The sequence below is a fragment of the Schistocerca piceifrons genome, chromosome 7, assembly GCF_021461385.2.
Source record: "Schistocerca piceifrons isolate TAMUIC-IGC-003096 chromosome 7, iqSchPice1.1, whole genome shotgun sequence".
Lineage (NCBI taxonomy): Eukaryota > Metazoa > Arthropoda > Insecta > Orthoptera > Acrididae > Schistocerca > Schistocerca piceifrons.
In genome coordinates, this window is record NC_060144.1 from 471,642,819 (window position 1) to 471,664,239 (window position 21,421).

General features: G+C 36.2%; 1 protein-coding gene across 3 annotated transcripts in view; it reads left to right on the plus strand.

The window, feature by feature from the left end:
* LOC124804591 (myelin expression factor 2) overlaps nucleotides 1-21,421 on the plus strand; it is a 111,629-nt gene that overhangs the window by 82,934 nt on the left and 7,274 nt on the right. For all 3 annotated transcript variants that reach the window (XR_007017347.1, XR_007017348.1, XR_007017349.1), the window contains exon 12: nucleotides 10,414-10,684. The gene's annotated coding sequence lies outside the window, so the exon portion shown is untranslated. The remainder of the gene's footprint in view (nucleotides 1-10,413; nucleotides 10,685-21,421) is intronic.

Here is a 21,421-nt window from a genome sequence, read left to right on the forward strand (position 1 = left end):
GTGGAATTTATTTTGTGGAACTCAGTAAGCCATGAAAATCTTTCTCTGATCCTTCTTGTATTAATTGCTATTTTAATTGTGAACCTAGTTGCTGGGTTCAAGGTTGTACATAGCTGGTGACTCTAGAAAAAGGTGTCACAGTTACTGGAAGTATGTGTAGTATGAGGGAGTAAGAGAGAGGTGCAGATAGATAAAATTTTAGAATGTGGTGTATAATATACTGTAAAGGCTGAGATGTTTGTATGTTGCCGAAAAGTAAAAGAATGGTTCATCCTAATTAGGAAGCATTTTACTGCAACAGTTCCATTTCCATGACTTTCAATGATTTAGAGATGTCACTGTTTAAAGGCGAAGTGGATTCTACTCCTACAGTATTATAGATGTGAAAGTTCTATACTTTTCAAGAAAGTATTTTACTGTGTGTGTATTTTAGTGATTCTTCAGAAATGACATTCCTAAGTAGTTCAGTCCACAATAGTTATAAAACAATGTTCACCTTTCTCATTTATCTTCGTCTTTGTAATGAGTAGAGAACGTTCTTTGAAATCATTGCTTAAGAGTATTGTATAACAAAGGAAACATTTTGCTTCTATTTGAAAGGTGATTGAAAATTCCACTGCCTTCAGTCAGTTTTTGTAAGAGAGATAAAACTTCATGGCACGTAGTGTGTTGCTTACTACGCAGTGATGTTGGGCTACGTAAAAAAATGTTTGACAATGTTACAATGCCTGCAAGTTTGAAAAAGTTGTCATATTTCTGGCTGTTTCTAAGTAAATAAATTGGCATGTTGTCGCAAATAAGATACGCATTTTACTGATACAAAGGTTGTTGAACTTCGAGGGACTGATGATGTTGCTTCCCTTTTTTTCCACTGGAGAGAAAACTTGGCCCAAAAACTCTTCCTTTCCCTGCTATTCAGAAGGGGGAGAAATCACATGAAACCAAATATGAAGTGACATTTCAGCAATAAAGTCTGTGACCTTAAAATGAGGTTACTGCAGTGTATCCATTTAACATGCATAGTTCAACAAGTGCCTGGTGCTTGTGTGGTTGTCGGCTATGGCCTAAAATTTTGGAAATTTCTGTTCTACACTTGGTTGCACTGGCACACAGTAGAACTTCAGGACATGTAGGGTAGCCAGGTGGAAAATGAGATCACGTGATAAGTTTGAAAGCTGTCCGATGCTTATGCATCACACATTTTGAAAGAATTTAGATTTAATACTTTCATTTCCAGTACAAAACAAATGTAATCCAACCAAGAAATCGCATGCAAGTGTGATAAATAATAAGTCTTCAGAAAATCATAACTATTATAAAATATTTATGCAAGGAAGTAACAATCGAAAATACCCTTTCGTCCACAGGTGAAAAGAATTCTAAATGTTTGCTTGCAATATTAATACAGCAATTCAAACAGAATCCAGGATTTTTGAATCAGTGTACATACTGTTCTGTCATGTATGTAGGCTTGGCCCATTTTAATAACTTCTACATTTGTTCCTTGTGCCATGCTTTTTTCCCCATCAGTTTCTCCTGCTGTTGTACAAGGTGAGTTTGTTCAGAAGGTCTCTTTATCATAATTTCCATTGCTGGCAGCCGTTTTTTCGTCCGGCAGCACCATTTGAATCATCAAATGTTTATTATGTAGAGAATGTGAATTGCAGTGTAGTATCATTTACAGGAATTACCATGTTACAGGCAAGGGTCTTTAATTCACATGGATATTATTATTTTTAGTACTGCCTATCAGTACCATTTATACATGTAATATAATCACCAATTGCTAAAGATCTTGAGTTGATTTACTGGTGTTGGACCAATGCTTCCACAATTTTATGAAGTTGTTTTTAAGAAATATAACAGACCCTTACAGTTCATTCTTTGCAATCAGGCTTTGTGGCTACTGAAAGTAGTATGTCCACTTTCCTAGTTTTGCAGATACATATTTAAAATAGTCCTTTAATGTAATACTATCCTAATGTAATGTATTTCCAGGCTCAAGAGTCTTAGCTTTGGTGAAACTGTTGTAATTATCCATGTAAATTTGAAGACCAGCTTGCTGTTTATTCACTAACCTTTCCCAATATGACCTTTCCTGCTTAAGTCCTGTATTAAACATATATGTGTACATATCATATTTATAAATAACTGTTCATTATGTTGAGCATGCGCATCATGTTTTACATATATATTTTCTGTCACTCTCTCTCTAAACGAGTAATTAAACTATTGTGGGTAATGCAATTAAGACATTTCCTTTAAACTTCTGCCAGATTAAAACTGTGCTGGACCGAGACTTCAACTGAGAACCTTTGTCTTTTGCGGGCAAGTGCTCTTCAAAATGCTCTACTGCCTACGAAAGTCAAAGATCTACAGTTAGTCTTGGTCCAGCATGCAGTTTTAATGTCCCTTGAAGATTCATATCAGTGCACGTTTGGCTGCAGAGTGTAAATTTCATTCAAGCCATTTTCTTGTTTTACATTTTGCTGTATGCTGTGTATCTGGATTATGGGTTAACATTTGCTACTGCTTTGTCACCACTGTCAAGTTCATGTATTGGGAATCGTCCTCTGGATCATATAGTATTCCATATTTTTATTTATTTGTGATTTGCATTGTTTCATACGAAGTTGGGAGAACTTTCCCGTAAGGCTTCATCAGGTATTTAAGCAAATACACACACAAAATGTGGACAGTAGACTGAATAATATATTTTTCCAGGTGTGTTAAGCAGTCCTCCTGTTCTCTTTTGTTTGGATCATCAGAATCATAACACTGGGTAATTGGCACATCTCTGGGTGAAATCAGTGCACCGATATTTTTTCAACAGTTAAAATGTTGATTATTGTTGTTCTACTTTTGTTCAGTGTATCACCACCCACGGAGAGAATATGATAACAAGTTTTTTCTGTTTGTGTAGTGTGTGCTAAAGTACCTTCTGACTGCAAAACTTACAAATGTGAAGAGTTGCATACAAAATACTCTTCATAGTACAAAAATTTAACTACACCAGACTTTGATCTTCAGTACCTGCCAGCGTACAAAACACTTCCTGTTGTAAAGTGATGGATTTTGTGCAGCTGGACTGATTTTTGTTGTACAAACTGTTTTACCTTGAGAATTTTGAGCCATCGGGCTGTGACAACTGAGTGAAAAGATCTCCAGATCCAGATGTAGTAATCTTTAAATTACATGGTTATTGGTTGATATGTGGCATAAGGCAGCAGATGCTTTCTCACCCATTCTAATTGTCGACCAAAGTTAATTTTTATCTTATATTGAAACCCTTTACTGAGACGTACAGACTTGGACGAAATGTTCTGACACTTCTATTAATGGCTATAGCTTACATTGATTAAAATAAGCCTTCATGATTATTGAAAACTTTATAGCATATACGTCCACTGTGTACAGTAATGAGACTAGGAAGATAAATTCCAAGAAGATTCTGTACAATTCGAAAGTAGTATTACAAATTCAGGCACCGTTTTACTTTAAAGGTAGTGATGTAGGTAGTACTCTGGATTCAGTATATCACTTAATTACCACCACCTATCCAATGCAAATTGTTGTTCTGAGTCTGAAGCATTCTAAATATGCTGCTCTGATCCTGGGGTGTATTTAGTACTCGCAAATGTTGCTGCAGGATATGTTAACTTCTAACCCCTTTATACTATTGAGTGAGTGGTTAATATTAGAGTGAGTGGTTAATATTAAAGTATTTACCAAAAATGTACATCCAGTATTATTCATTTGTTATATATAGTTCACTGTTCAGCAAGTTCGTGCTACATGCTACCACCAGATCTATCTCATACTCATTCCTACAGTGTGATAGATTTTGTCAAGTGCCTGTTGGGTTTTGTTGGCCCTGTCATTATAGAAAGATAAGTCTCTGCTACCATGCTGGTTTCCAATTTAGTTGATTGTGGTGTGCATCTTAAAATATGTTGGTTGTTCAGATAGAATAAATCTATATGGATCACACATTTTGTGGACAGGTTTTCTTCCATCTCCAGTCATTGTTGTGAATTGCCTTTCGAACACTTGTTCCAGTAACAACTTATGTTTTATTGTTTTGTCACTGTGCACAATGTGTTGTAATGTTCTCAGCAAGGTAGCAGTTGCAGATATACCATCAGAAATTTATTTTCAGTTGCCTCTTGACTTGTTGAAAAATTCGTAATATTTGAAACGGGATAATCTGTGATTTAAACATAATTCATGATTCATTCCTGTTCATGCACTGTTGTACTATTTCTGATAGTTGTCTGTTAGAATGTCATATATTACATTATATAATTAAAAAGCAATCAAATTATCACAGCCTATGTATAAGTGTATGCAACATAAAAGTACTTCTATGTTGCGATACATCAGCATTTAGCAAGTGAAGTTGTATATCCGGTTACTGAATTGGCAAGGGGACACAAATAAGTCTTCAGTTACATTTGAAACAGTTTAAAAGTTATCTAAGTAAATTATTGCTGTATGCACTCATTTCAAATAGTAAACGTTTACATTCAATGTGAACATCATCTTGAAAAAAATGTTGTGCAGGTAGAAAATAAAAACTTAATTCAAAGAGCAGTGAGGGAATGTCGGGGATTTGGATAATGGTGTTGCACATCAGCAGACTTTGTGCACAGGTGAAATGGAAAACAGATCATTGCTGCTTTGTTTTCTTTGTACTGCAATCTTCATGTTTCTGATACAGTTCAGAAACATTTTTAAAATACTTCACTTCAGCAGTTGGCAAGTGTACATTGGAACATGTTTCTGGTCACGTAACAATTTTTATAATTGCCATTACACTGTCAGTTTTATTGTTTTGAGCGGACAGGATGTGAATGAAACACTGTATGGAATGTGGAGGAATATTGTGTTCAGCCTCAGGAAATTTGTCATCTCTACATTCGAAATGATAAAATTACCATTGAAATAAAGGCAGTTTAAATCCAGATTGTATTGAAAGGAATGTGTGGCTGCTGATTTGTTTTACTGCCTTACGATGCTACCTGTCTTAAGCTGGTTTGTAATTAGTACTTGTCCATTCTCTGCTGGAAGACTAGAGTGGCAGTGTACCAGAAATTAACTGTTATTCATGATAATTGTCACTTCATGATGAATTTTACTGTTCTCTGTTTTAATGAATTTTGGATATGGAGTCCGAAAGTCCTGAACAGCTGTTTCCATTGAAATTGTCAAAAGTTTCTGTACTTCAGATTACAAGTATGAAAATTCTTACACGATTGTAAGAGTCGGTCACAATGCTCACACCTTAAAGATGTCACTGAATCCATTTTCAGTAAACCATTGATAACTTAGATGTGTGAGGCATTGATTCTTAAACCAGCATTGACAACAAACTTTTAGTGCACGGGTTGAAACAGTTAATCAATTATTTTTTTTGTAGACTGTTTGCTATATTCAGAAATTAACAAAATTCATTTTGCATCAAAGCAGAATAATTCTGCAGTAAAATTTTTCGTGTTCGGTAAGTTATTGTGGGTTTTGCTTGATGTAATTTATGGGCTCGTTTAGATAGTTCATTGTTATGTAATGTAGTTGTTCATATACTGCTGCTGAAGACATGCAAAGTATTTTCAAATTTTTGCTAATGAGTTTTTTCCAGCGTCAAGAGTGCTGTGAATTTCGATGATGGTGTTGTGGCTCTCAAACTGCGTCTGATAATCTTCACTTGATGTCCTGTTCTGTGTGAGGCTGGTCAGAAGTAACTAAGTAATGCCTTTCTTATGAAACATAAATACTCTTTCCTTTTATTTATATTTAAATGTAACTCATGTATAAATGTTTATACAAGTTCTGAAGAATATCGTTAATTGGTCAGGTTTCTCTCTTGTATCTTTGTTGCTCTTTGAGAAGTCTTCTTGGTATTCACTTGCAAAGTGCTTATAAATTGTAAATTTCATAACTGTAGCCACCGTTTTAAGTTTTTTTGGTGTTTTGCATGTTTTTAACAATTTGTTCTTAGAACTGTAAGAAGTGTTTTTTTACATTCAGTATAGTAATAAGTCGCACAAAATAACAGCAGTTGTACGTGTAACATTTTAATAGCATAGCTCCATGTCACTTCTTATGTTTTAAAAAATGCATTATTCAATGTAGCATCTGCATTCACATAGGTGATAATGGTAAATTTTACATATATTGCATAATATTTTCACAACGTAAAGTGTCCATTTCATATATAGAATTATAAATTGTCTATAAAATTTGAGTCTCCACATGCACAAAATATTTAAACCTATGAATTGCACACGAGCTAACAAGATTAGTAGCCGAGCAATTTGTGCAGCATAAGACAGTAAAGGCATGACATTACAGCAAATATGATGGAATTTAATTTGAACTGTAATTGGTTGTGGTGATACAAAACTGTTCAAACGAAACTTACGCCGATACAGCTTTTATGTAGGATCTCAGGGTGAAATGGAAAATGAGTAATTACTCAACTACAAAAAGAGCAAAATGAAGCTATTCAGAATAGAAGGAAGAATGTTCCTTAGATTTTTTAAAGTGGAAATTATTGAAGTAGTGTGTTGTTGAAAAACATGACTATATGAAATAAATACTGAAATAATTTTATGCTAAATTTGTTGAGGTAAACACAGAGGGTGTTTAAAAAAGTTTTGCACAGTCTCTAATTTTTTATTTTTTACAGGAGGAGAACGAAATTTTTTGTGAACATACGTGGAACATTGAGCTATACATTGAGCCTACTCAGTGTAGACTCCTTCAGGTGTGACTCATGTGGCCCAACGTTCTTTCAATGATGTAAATGCACTTAATAAAATTCTGGGGATTGACTTTTATAACATTGCTTGACACAGGAAATAAGGTCTTTCTCAATATCAAATGTTTTGCCATGCAGGTGGCCAGAGGGGTAAAAATCGGGCGAAGCAAAGTCCAGACTGTAGGGAGGATGAGGAACAATTGTCCAACCAATTTTCCTGATTTTTCTCCTGCGTTATAAGGGCTGCATTGGGTTTGGCATTGTCATGGTGTAGTCTGATGAGCTGACCCTAAGGGTGTGGTCTGTGGGTCTTGAAGGCACATCACAGCTTGTCCAATGACAAACCGTAACGGCTCTAGTTAATTGTGGAGCCAGGTTCCAAAAGTCATTGAAAATTACACCACATTGATCCCTGAAGGAGACTCTCACCTTTCGTGAAAGTCTTGGTCTCTTCTTCCGAGGGGAATGCGGATCATGCCACTCCATGTATTGGATTTTGCTCTCAGGTTCGGACGAAAACAACCATGTTCCATCCTGGGGAATGACTCCATCAAAACAGTTTCCACTCCTCAGTAACAGTCTTCACGAGACTGTCGCACACATTCCTCCTCACCGTTTTCATTTCTCATGTCAGTAATCTAGGCATCCAATGTGCACAGAATTTTCTGTACCCTGGTGACTGTACCAGTGATACCACACTACCCAGTAACAATTCATTTCAGCAAGCTGTAGTCTTGTTACACATCTGTCAATTTGGATGATGTGATCAATATGTCTCCTTATTCACATCACTTACTGCCCTCCATGGTCTACTGCATCGTGGATTGTTCAGTAGAAAGGAATAACCTTTAAATCTCTGCAACCACTGCTGGATACTGCTGTGATCTACTGTGTCCTCTCCATAAACAGGGAGCAACTTCCTGTGAATTGAAGTGGCAGTCGTTGCCAGTCTTGAAGAGGGACTCATGGTGGACCATTGTCACAACCTGACATCTACTTCACAGTCCATTATGGCTCACCTGAAAATAAAAGAAATTACTCTTATATACCAACTTGTAGCTACACGTTCAAAGTATGTTCACAAAAAATTTCATTCTCCTCCTGCAAAAAATAAAAGAAATTAGATGAATGTGCAAGACTTTCTGGACACCTTTTGCAGCTCTGCCTAGAATACATCAGGTGGATTACTTCCTTATTTTGAATACCAAAATGTAATGCCTAAAAAGAACGATGTATCAAAATATACCTGAAATTATGTGCAAGAAGTTGTGGCATAGTGAATTGAGAAGTTGCACAAAATATTGAACAGCAGTTGCAAGAAGTATAATTGAAGATGTGCCAGCAGTATAAAAAGGTGTCTACTTAGACTTCCATACTTCTGGTATGAAAGACTGAAGTTTTGATAATGTATTACAACATTTCATGTAAAGGGGCAGCGTTAAAATCCTTAGCCACTGCCTTAAATTTGTTTTCCACAGTGTTCCTAAATCAGTTCAGTGTTCCTAAATCAGTTCAGTGTTCCTAAATCAGTTCAGTGTTCCTAAATCAGTTCAGTGTAAGATGATTTCCTTAAAAAGGCTGTGCAACTTAATGTTGAAGGAATAATCTTCTCATGACTTGTGTGTGAGGTAGCTGGTTAGGGAGCAGACTATTCTGGTAACTGTTCATTTGAGAGCAGTCACAAATGGTGGTATATTGTGATTTCACTGCCATTAGTATGTCTGCACCTTTGCGTAAACATTTGACAATGGCTAGATATACGTGAATACTATTTGTGGGAGTAACAAGAGCTGTAACTAAATATTACTGCTTCTGTGAATCATGTCACTTTCATTTTGAAACAGAAAGCACAACACAGAATTTGTCTTTAAAGTAAATAGGATGACTGAAAAATCCAAATGTGGATGGTCAGGCAGTTGGAGGCTTCCTAAATAACATGAAATGATGATTTCCTTTAAGTATCTGGATTTGTGGTGCAATGGATTTTTGAAAGGATACTGTACAATTTTCTGAACTGACGTTGTAACTATTCTACAGCCAATACTATTACTAATATAAATATTGCTGTGGAAAGAAAGAAAACTAGGTAACAAATTGTGTGTGCTGTAAAATTCTTCACAGGAAGAGAACACCTCTCACCGCCTTTAACATTATACAAGTTTATACTTTGTCTTTAAAACAGCTTATTTTCCAGTCTGGAAATCCTGTAAGTGCACCAGTTGTTCATTCTCCACTTGTGTGTGAATCAGATGCTACAGTGATGAAAAGTAATGATTTGTTTTATAATAGCAAAATGACTAATCTTAATTTTCAGTCATTGAAAAATTGTTCAGTTTAATGACAACAGTTCTCACACAAGTGTAAAAACTGTTCAAAGAGTAATTATGGGTGATAACTGCAATTTGTCACATACATAATATAGTGTAATTAAGAACAGCATCATAATATTACTAGGAAATAGGTGCTCTCTTGTTGACTAAATACTCCTCAACCAAGTATTTGAGAACAGTCTTCAGAAAAACTTGTTCTTAAAATTGAATGCATGGCAGAATATGACACCGTTAAAAGCTGGTGTCTTAACAAATTCAGTGTAAAGTAATAGTTCGTTAATAACAACAAATTTTGTAAATAGTCATATCAGCGTTATTTGTTTTTTTCCGGAGTTTTAAAATGTGGAGGCTTCCCAGGTGTGTTGTCTCAGATTTTCGGTTGTTCAATACTTAATTTTAGCTTCATATGCAGACAAAATTTCTGTGCTTTCAGAAGCCCACTTGTCACTTGTTTATAAATTTTCCACTCCATTGTAATCCTGTAGTGTGACAGTAGTAGTTCTGTAACATAAGCAGCAGTGGTATATCTACAGTGTATAGGAAAATTGAGCCGATCCACACTGCCCACTCTTTGTAATAGTGCACTGTCACTGATAAGATGACATTGCTTTCAGATGTTCTTTCAACCAATCTGCTGATACTTGTTGGTTTGCCTTTGAATTTGAAAATATATTCTCAACACAGACTTAATCACAAAAGGTGCATGGATTAATCATCTATTGGATGTTCTGTTTCTGGTAAGAGATTTCTCTGGTAACAAGAGATCCCAGTATTTAAAATTTAACAGTAGTCCACAACAGCTCCTTCGAACATACCACTGCGAATTTTATTTGCAGTAAAGATTTTACCTTCCTTCCAAACTCATCTAAGTTGGTTTTTTAGTTTTCTTGTGTTACTTTCATCTTTCATGGGTCAAATATCTTCCAATGTGGTACATAAGTAGTAGGTTTGCTACAATTCCTTAAAAGGCTATTCCAGCCATAAAAAACTGCTGGTCTTGGGCTTTGATATTTTGTATATTTCATTCTTCTAGAAATTTCAGTAGTGTTCCTTCCAAAACATCAAAAGAAATACTATTTGTTGACAGACTGCAGTTGCTTATTCTCTCCTTTTCTATTTGGCTGTTAACATACATTGACTAATTCTCATGTTTGCATTGAGAAGTTCAGTGGAGGAGAATAATCCATTCCTTTCTACTTCGTCACATCAGATCTACTTAATTCTGCCATGCCTCTCAAGTAAGATTTAGATTGTTTAAGGTTTAGTATAATGATAATTCTGTGAGGTGCGAGACACCTTTTAACATTCTCACGATTTTTACAGGGTGGTTTGAATTGTGGTCATCAGTTGGAGTTTGATAGGCTTCAAAGAAGACTGCTCGGCAAATAAGCTGGACCTTACTTTCTTGGGGTGTAAGTGGGAGTTACTCCCATGTTTGAGGATACCCTCTGAGAAGCAGTAGCATGGAAGTTCTCCAAGGAAATTTTAAAACAGCTGATCATTGACAACTGGGGAAAATATTTCACAAAGTGCTGCTTAGCCTGTAAGGTTATCAACCTGTTTCATCGTGCACCAGTCTGCATATAAATTGTAGGTAAGTCTGCTTCCTGTTAACACTCGATACCTTGTTTCCCAAGCATGTAAACAATATTTATTGCACAACAGCTTATTTAGAAAGGTTATACTTCATTTGTTGTGCAAATTTAAATAACAAAAATACTGCCTTATAGAATTTAAGTAACAGTATGATTTATTGAAGATGGTTTAACCAGATCAAACTGTTCCATTAAGGCCCCTAAGGTTTTACCGTGTTGACACGAATCAATATTTGGTTGTGGATGTATATGAAGAGCATTTATCTGTCAAAGGTATTCTAATTTTGTTCATATACATAAATTATTTTTAATTTTTTTTTAAAGTCAGAAACAATGAAAACAAAGGGTTTGTTAATTAATAACCTTCCTGATGTCATTCAACTATTTTTTTATTCATATTCTACACGACGAGTTTTGGGAAATGATTCCCATTTTAAAGCATGTATTTCTTTGTACCATGCCATTTTTATGTAATGGTTTTTGATGCGTGAAGTTTTGCTTTGTTTTGTTGACTTCACCATAATACATAATAACACAGTTTTTAGTTGGTTACTTATTTTTATATGTAATTAGTGGCAAAATCTGGAAGAACATTGATGTAGTTTCCTTCTGGTCTATTAGTGCAGTGTGTCACAGGTGTTAAACATCACTCACAACTTTCATTGCCCAGTACACATCGAGAATAATTTCATAAGCATACAGTTACAAAGATGTGTTCAGATGTAGTTGACAGAGATAATATTACAGGTCCCCCACAGATCTGAGTTTGTATGGAAGATATTTATCTTAACAATACGTATTATAATTTGTCTATTTTACGTTGGTACTTCTGTGTGTTGCTACTTTTATTTAAGTATATTATCAAAGCATCTGAAGAAATTCACTGATTAACTTTTAAAGATTTTCATGTAGCATTTTGCATAAATACCCCAGTTTTTCTAACAAATCCATTTTATGCCATTTATTTTGTCATTGGAGTACTTAGACTTCTGCGCTACTTTTCCAAATGGGTGTCCTGTCTTCTCTCTCTCTCTCTCTCTCTCTCTCTCTCTCTCTCTCTCTCTGTGTGTGTGTGTGTGTGTGTGTGTGTGTGTGTGTGTGTGTGTGTGTGTGTGTGTGGAGGGGGTTCAACCCAACATTCACTTCTTGATTTTTGGAAAAATTTGCAATCTTCTGCAATATATTGCCAATGTGTGGGTTGGTAGATATGCATTTGTTTTTTGTTTTTCTTTGGTGGTGCAATCTGTGTTCGGGTCTGTCTTCACCTGTTTAGGACTGTGTCAACCATGGAAGTAGTATAATCATTAACTACTGCAATATGTTTCACTATACTTACTATTGTTGCAAGTTTTCTTGGTTCATAGGTATTAAAGCGTGCATGCGCGCGTACACACACACACACACACACACACACACACACACACACACAGAGCTATAGCTACACACATACATAATACAGGACACCTTCTTAGAAAAGCAGAGCGAAATATCAAAGTACTCCACCAACTAAATAAAGGGCATAAAATGGCTGCACGCACACTACAGAAAATAGGAAGATGAAATCTCCAGCAAAAACTTCTTAGAAAAGCAGAGCGAAATATCAAAGTACTCCACCAACTAAATAAAGGGCATAAAATGGCTGCACGCACATTACAGAAAATAGGAAGATGAAATCTCCAGCAAAAAAATATTGAATTGGTGAGATTCTTCAGAATCCTTGACAGTATACTTAAATAAAATTAGTAACACACAGAAACAACCACCTTCGTGAAATAGGTGTAAGCAAAATTATAATCCATATTGTTGACATAAATACCTTCCGTACAAACACCTGTGGAGGCCGTGTAACATTCTCTCCGTCAGCTACATCAAAAAACATCTTTGTAAGTGATTGTTTGAGTTACGCTCGATGTGTATTGTCCACCGAAAGTTGCGAGTGGTGTTCAACACGTGACACTCTGCGCAAATGGACAATAAGAAAACTGTAAGTACAAGCTCTTCCAAGCGCAGTGTTTTTTACAGACAGGAAAAGGGATCACTAAGTGCAGCTCACACTTCGTGGGCGATGTGAGGTGGAGGCTCATAATGCCAAACAAAGACCGAGCTCCGCAGGTAGTTCGCTAGGGAGGGGATTTGTAGTGGGGATCCAAGGTACACTACAGAATCGCGGGATCCACCGTAACAGCAATTTTCAGGACTGTAGTGACATGGGAATTTTACTTTACGGACAACCCTCGTATTACCTGAAAAGAGGAGGCAAACTTACTTTAGCCTTCTATTTACATCTTTTACTCTTAATTAGTACTATTCTTTTTAAGAAACTGCTTCTTGAGAGTTAACGCTTGAAATAATTTCGATGCAGTTTTTAACCCTCCTACGCCCTGATCTTTTTATCAGGGCTTTGTTGGGGTCATAGGGACCTACTGTTCTACACCAAATGTATTATCATTATTTTAATGAACTATCATGACTACATACGTCTCATATTCAGATGTGTGTAAATATGAAAGTGAACCAAACATCATTGGACACAGTTGGCTCAAGAAGGTGAAATAATAGTTTTGAAAACAGTGATATATATATATTGCCAATGTGCTTACTGGGTCATACTGAACAGTGGTAGCAGGAGAGTTAACTAAAAGTAGTTGTGTAGCATGAGGAAATTCTATGAGGGAATGTAGATTTAAGTTGAAATCATTTACTAAAGGCATTGCCATTTTAGTTTTGTCATGTTACTGTTGAGTGTTTGGATTTTGGTGGCTTGCAGTACGACGACATGTGACGATGTATCTTTGTTGTGTACATATAACAATGTATCTTCATAGTTTTTTGTGTGTCACATCTCTTACCTGGATGAAACAGTCATTTCATCAGGTTGTCAGTCTGAGCTGTATTTGAACCACTATAGTGTGATTGAGGATAGTAATTCAAACAAATTTTACAGTAGATTGGTTTTGCATGTTGTGGAAGATTCACTGACGTGATTGTTTGGATTATATATTCTGATCAGGAATGCACATAAAGCCACTGGGCCGGGCCACAATGAGGCAATAAAATATGCGATGCAGTTCGCCATTTGATAAAACACCAGGGAGTACATATAAACATAGTGTAAGCGGTTTACCTGGTTCACATAGGGATGACAGTGATTGACATGAACACTTACCTCTGTCAAAACGCCACACACATGGGCTGCTGGTCACTCCATGCAACTTCTGCGATGTATTGGAAGACTTAAATCATCTGATGAGCCTAAAAAAATGATTCATGGAGGTGAAGCAGAGCTACATCCACTTCTATAGTTACTCAAGCCGTTACTTTCCATATAAAAATAAAAGAAGAAATAAGAAACTTGTGAATGAAAAGCATTTGTTTTGGGATTTGTCCTTCCTGTTACACATTTTCTCTCATTAGATTTTGGGGAAAGAAATGCTTCTTAAACAAGTAGTCTGACACCACAGCTTGATAATCAACTGGATTTCTTATCATTGTTGTCGATAGTTACAGGTTATACATCTCTGCACAAAATTAAAAATGACGATGGAAGGAAGAAAATACGTGTATTGGAGATAGTCCATAGCAAGGTTGACACCTATGCATTGCATACAATATTTCTGCCTGCTGTACCGAGTGCTGTGCTGTATAATGAAAAGCTTACTGAAATGAAAAGACTTGGGTCAGCTGATATTGCTGACGGGATGTTTTTTAGTCTGTTTTATCTGATTTCAGGAAACTTTGTGTAAGGTGTAAGAGTGAAAACTAAATTGCTATTACTTCAGAATGAGCAGTTGCCCAGAGCCGAGAACACGTCGGGATTTTCTTTATCATGGCCTTATTCCACTTCTTCAGGAGCATTGTTTACCCATACACAAAGGTCACCACCCACTGCTACACCATTGGTGGTATCTCAAATCAAATCCAATTATTTTTCTTCTGAATACTCCTCAAACTGAATTGTCTACTATCCTGCAAAATTAAGTTTAGGAATAATATCCTAGTGTTACCTGTCTGTAACCACTATCTGTTCCACGCCGCCCTCTAATTTAGTGGTAAAGTGGTACAGTGGGTAGCCTGTCAAAAACGGAGCACAGGTAAAGGATGAAAGCAGGAAGGTATATTGAACTGTGATAAAAAGGAGAAAAACAGGAACAGTGAACAGTCTAAGCTCAAGATGTGCAACATTGAGCAACTTGCAAGAACCATTGTGTCGTGGTTAGGTGGTCACTGTGTTGGACTGCGAAGCAGGAGATCAATGTTCAGACCTCCCTCGTGCTACATCCTTTTATTCCTCGCTCCCCCACAAATAAGTGAACTGTCCGGCCAGTCATTGACCTCTCATGGAAATGAAAACAACAGATAAACGGGTGTGCACAGTGTTAAAACCGAGGGATTAAGTCAGAACTCCCAAAGCAGTACGCAAAAGGCATAATGTGGTACTTCTGTGGAACAAATAAAATGTAATTAAGTCTGGCGATCACTTTTTTGTTGCAAATGGACCACAGTACAGACAGAATACAATGAACACACATTGACTGGATGGGCATTTTTTTATGGGGTGGGTGAAGTTGAGCATGAGGGAGATTTGAACCTTGAGGTTCGCCGATGACATTGTAATTCTGTCAGAGACAGCAAAGGACTTGGAAGAGCAGTTCAATGGAATGGACAGTGTCTTGAAAGGAGGATATAAGATGAACATCAACAAAAGCAAAACAAGGATAATGGAATGTAGTCTAATTAAGTCGGGTGATGCTGAGGGAATTAGAATAGGAAATGAGACACTTTAAGTAGTAAAGGAGTATTGCTATTTGGGGAGCAAAATAACTGATGATGGTCGAAGTAGAGAGGATATAAAATGTAGGCTGGCAATGGCAAGGAAAGCGTTCCTGAAGAAGAGAAATTTGTTAACATCCAGTATTGATTTAAGTGTCAGGAAGTCATTTCTGAAAGTATTTGTATGGAGTGTAGCCATGTATGGAAGTGAAACATGGACGATAAATAGTTTAGACAAGAAGAGGATAGAAGCTTTCGAAATGTGGTGCTACAGAAGAATGCTGAAGATTAGATGGGTAGATCACATAACTAATGAGGAAGTATTGAATAGGATTGGGGAGAAGAGAAGTTTGTGCACAACTTGACCAGAAGAAGGGATCGGTTGGTAGGACATGTTCTGAGGCATCAAGGGATCACCAATTTAGTATTGGAGGGCAGCGTGGAGGGTAAAAATCGTAGAGGGAGACAAAGAGATGAATACACTAAGCAGATTCAGAAGGATGTAGGTTGCAGTAGGTACTGGGAGATGAAAAAGCTTGCACAGGATAGAGTAGCATGGAGAGCTGCATCAAACCAGTCTCAGGACTGAAGACAACAACAACAACAACAATCCCCCTTCGCAGTCCAACACCATGATCACATAACCAGTCATTCAGTGGGGGGAGTTCTCCTTGCGAGTAGAGTACGTGGCCAGTTCACACACACGTGATAAAATAGGGTAGCTAGATATCCTTATTTGTGGAGCTGACAGTGGAGACATGTAAGAATGCAGTTCTGGAATCGTTACGGTCCCAGTGAAATTTGACTTGAACTTGCAGGCTTGGTGCGGAAATAGGGAGTGACAAAAATAAAAATATTTTATTATGTTTGCTGTCCTTGGCATAACCAATAATCATGTTTAAGTGAAAACAATATGATGGTACATTTCGAGAATGTTTCTCAAAGAATTGTAACAGATCGAGGCGTGGCAACTAAATTATTTGCTCATGATAAAGAAAATACTGTCCGTGTATGTACTGTGTACATCGGCAGTTTAATGCTAAATATTCGTTAGAATGTTCGTACAGACCCACTTTTGTCACAGTATTAATTTTAGTTGGATACATATTTACATATTAAGTGAAGCTCTGTAATATGTACTTAGCAGTTAGTGATATGTATGGCATTTCAATATGGAGGCTTGGGAGCTCTCGATTTGTGAATTAGGCCTTTTAGCTGAAAGCTTTCGTATAGAAGTTCTTCCATGTACCTGTTTGTGACTTAATGCCTCATCTATATTGTTGCTAGACACTACCTACATTTATTTAAATTACAAAGTAAATTATACACTTCCATTTAACTTACTATAGTGAACCAAAGAAAGAATAACTCATCAACCATAAACTGTTGGCCATCCTCTACAGCAAGCACAGAAATGTTTCATGTAAATGCCAACAAAAAAAAATTAATCACTTACATAAAAAAGGTTCAACTGTTTTATAATCTACAAATAATAGACATCAAAACAAAACTGTATCATTCTAGATCCCACTGACAATGCCTTAAAGTGAAAGTGGCAAAATCTGTATGGGCAAAATAAAATACAGTGCACCAAGGAAGGGCGGTATTTATTTACAAAACAAATATAAACTGTTAAGGTTATGTAAATCAAAGAGCTTATTGCCAATCAGTCACCACTTTGGTGTAGTGTGAAAAATAGTGTGTTAGTAGTCTCTTGCACTACGCAATAGGAGTTCTCAGAGTGCATCTTGCCAAATTCAATCTAATTAAAGATCAGTGACATTTAGGATAAAGAACATTTTGTTAGTCTTCCACTGCTCAACAAAGATTCGCAAAATGCACAAAAACGTATTTCCATGTTAAATAGTTTAATTTTGGAACATACTCCTGCTCGGCTGTCACGGATTTTGATGAAATTTTATATGAACATTGTCACATGTCAGTTGAAGCAGTACTGGCAGAGAATCAGCCATTTGCTTGCATATGCAATGTTGTGCAAAGTGAGCATGAATTTCTGGTGCCTTCAGCTGTTGCATCTCTGGCAATATTGTTAGAAGAAATGAAATTTAGCTGTCTTGTACAACTTCGTGCATTCTCCTAAGAATTATAATGAAAAGAATTTTACGCACAAAATTCAACCAGCTGAGCGAAATTGCCAGCACAAATTTTGGAATTTGGGTTCTTATACCTAAGGGACTAAAGGTATGGTGAATGTGAGCTTGGCATGTAGTAATGTAACAACACAAGGTTCTTAAATGTAAAGTTTCATTTGTGTACCACTTCCTACACAGAATAAAAAACTGCGCAAGTGCAGAGTCTGTAGAATATTTGGTGTATTCAACACGCGTTTGCAAAAAGCTTACATTCCATAAAACAGTCCACAATGGTCGCAATAGAAAGATGATCGTTTTAACTGCAGTACAGTTACCTCATTATCTAATGTAGAATAGCATTGCTAGATAATTTGAATCAAAGTTCATTGCAGAAATTGCAACACAGAGAGAAATGTAAACTTCGGACTCTTCTATCTCGTATAGTAGGCAAATGCTGAACATGAAATTTAATACACGGTAGCTTGGTAGCACATGGATTTGGAATATGAAATTTCATTCACCAACTATTTTCCAATTGTGTCCAAATTTATCCAAACGACGAGTTAAGTGAAAAGATGAAAACTGTAATTTTACACTTGCTTCACAAATACCATTTTTTATTAAAGCCTGAAACCAGTCACATTCCCCTCCCCAGGACAGTGGGTTTAATGTGAAACGTGGGTTTACAGTGCTCCATAAATTAAGGGAAAGTGCCTGGAAAATTGGCTTTTATTTTTGTTGATTAAAGTTACAGTACACAACACTTTCGACAAAGGCAAATCTATAGTTTTCCAATACAAAACACCAAGCACATACCTCAGTGTATTGACTTGGTCCATGGTGGCATTGTCACTACTGGTTGAGTCGAAAATTGATGACTTTTTGTCAACTCAAATGAAGACAACTGTATCACATTGCCAGATGATCTGAAATAATGCAACAAATAAGTTTGCAACATGTAGTCACTGATACAATATCCTATGAAAGGGTGTATAGTAGCTTGCAAATTCTTGTGCACATTAAACAAAATACTTGGCAAAATCTTCTAAATATGTTACTTCATTGTCAGTAAACTTCTTTTGAGATTGAGGCCGCATTGTCACCCGTAAAATTCTGACGTTTCTGTGTCTGTTGCAAGGCGTCTTCCTCAGGGTGTGTTGCTAATACTCCCTGAGGAAGGCGTCTTCCAACAGTCACCGAAATGTCGGAATTTTACAGATGACAATGCGGTAATTTTATTGGCTGTGACAACGGCCGCGGAAGCCTACATTTACATGTTACTTCATTGATTGCTCAGCTGCACCATATAAAAATTATAAGCATTTTGTCAATCTGTGTAGCCATAAAAGCAGTTAAACATTGATCCAGAATTGATTTTTTGCCACCAGGAGAAATGGCCAGGAAACCTCATTTGGATCCCACAATTTGGTCTCGGTAATCAACATTCCAGCACAGGTGGATAAAGGCAGTAGGGCCATAATTGATAATGTTTCCTTCAGTGAAGTTCAAAGAAAGAAAGTAATTTTTTTTCTAATAACAAATGCTCTCTCTGATCAGGATGCAGATTTAGTTAGGATAAAATAGCGTAGTGCCTTAGGGTATGGATACTACTCAGTGGGAATCAATTAGAATGACTCAAGGAAAAACATTTTTAGAATGGTTCACCAGAGATCATCTGGGATGAAATTTATAATTTAATCTGTTCCATGATAAATCTGCATTTTCTTTGAAAACAGATTTTAAGAAACCATGATTGAAGTATCCTGTGAAAGAAAAACAGAAATTGTATCTTTTGGCAAGAATAAGTAGGAATCCTGCAGTAGTTGCATACTACAGAAACTACCCAAAATTACTAAGAAGATCACAAAACCAAGGAATGTGCACATCATTCAGAAAAAGTAATTCCAACATCAGACTTAGGGCTATATGGAATGCATTGAAATGAGACGCAGGACAAATAGTCAACATCACTATTGAACTGAATGTAAGGGTGATAAATGTCACAGGAAGCAATGTATGTGATGATAATTTCTTATGTATAGTAGAAATTGTAAGGATGAACAGTTAAAGAGCAAAATTGCAACAGTATGGTAAAAATGTAACTTCACAAAATTCAATCATATGAATGTATCTCCACCTGAAATTAAGAAAATCATACATTTTCTCAAAAATAAAAGCTCATGTTGCTTTGATGGAGTTTCCAGTAGAATGCTAAAGATTTGTTCCCTTGTTATATGTTCAGTCCTACCTGAAATATATAGTGCATTACTAACTTAACACATTTTGTTGAAATCACTTCAAGAAAGGTGTTGAGAGATGAAAATAACTACTGACCTGTTTCAAGTTATCATGTCTAGAATTTTTGAGGTGGTGATGATGTTTTGTAGAAGAATCTCTCATCTTAGCAGCAATACTATTCTCAGCAAATCAGTGTTTCAGAAGGTTTCCTCTACTGAGAAACCCATTTGCATCTTCACTTGCTATATTTTACAGTCATTAAATAATAGCACCGCTTGGTGTTTCCTGCGACCTATCTAAGGCATTTTACTGTGTGAATCACAGTATTCTAGTTCATAAATAGAAGTTATGTGGGGTTGATCATATAACCAGCCAAATTTTGCTTTATTTTCATTAGATATTACATTATCTAATGAAAATAATGCAAAAAGTTGTACCTAGTAATTCATTCAATAATGTTTGGGGACGTAATTCCAGCTGGGGAGAGCTAAGGTGTGGGGTTCCTCAAGGTTCAGTCTTAGATCATCTGCTGTTCCTCATATATGTAAATGATCTCCCATCTAATATACAAGAAGCAGAATTAGTTGTCTTTGCAGATGTGATACTAGTATTGTAATAAAGTGAAGCACACATTCTGAAACAGAACAAATGGTAAACAAAGTTCTTAGAAGTATCATTGTCTGGTTTTCTGTGAATGGTGTCACCTTCCATTACACGTCATAATCGATGTTTTTGAAAGCCTGCAGCTATCATTCATTATTTAAATAGTGAAATACTGCACTAGTTACATATTTCATGCTTAGCAGGGTGCATTTCAAGAATTTTTTTCTTGGTGTCAAGTTCAAATATGTAGACAAGCATTTTGTGGTGTTCGCATTGTTCTGCTTGTCTCTACTGAGGTCATCGTAGTGAGGTTATCAGGTCACAGTGCCTCCTCAGTTATGTAAAAAACCACGCACATGCACATTATCACTCAGATTCTTTTACATCGGAAAAAATACATACAGTAAATACTGTGTAACATCGGTAAAAAATATGTACGTAATTACTGCACTTAACGAGAGTGAATTCTTGAAACATCTTCTGCTCAGCTTAGAACAGTATGTAACTGGTGCTGTGTTTATAGGCCTACTGAAAACATTTGAGCAACGCAAAAGTGAATGAAGGTGTCAATTAGTGCTACAAGTGGCCAAATGCCGAAGCATGGTAAGTGTGTTTCACACATTTACCAGTTCAAATCTGCTGAATATAGTGCCCTGGTGTCAAGAGACTTGACCATGTAATATTTGTAAACACTACTGGAGGGCCAACATCATGCCAGTGTCCTTTTTCTCCCCATGAACACTTCTTCATAATGTGTAAATTGTGGGAAAATGGGTGTATAAGTAAAATGAAATTTAAGCAAAGATATAATAAACACAATACATGTGGAGGAGAAAACGGTGGTAAAACAAAAGAAATTAAATTGTAATTAATATATAAAATCAATTAAAAACATACGAACTAAGTTCGCAGAGTTTGAAAAGAATGATAGGAAGAAAAACTGAGAGCAGATGAAGTTGTTGTTATGATTAAAATTGTGACAAAGAAATGGAAATAAAAATTTACAATTAAATCAGTTAATTAAATAAAAAT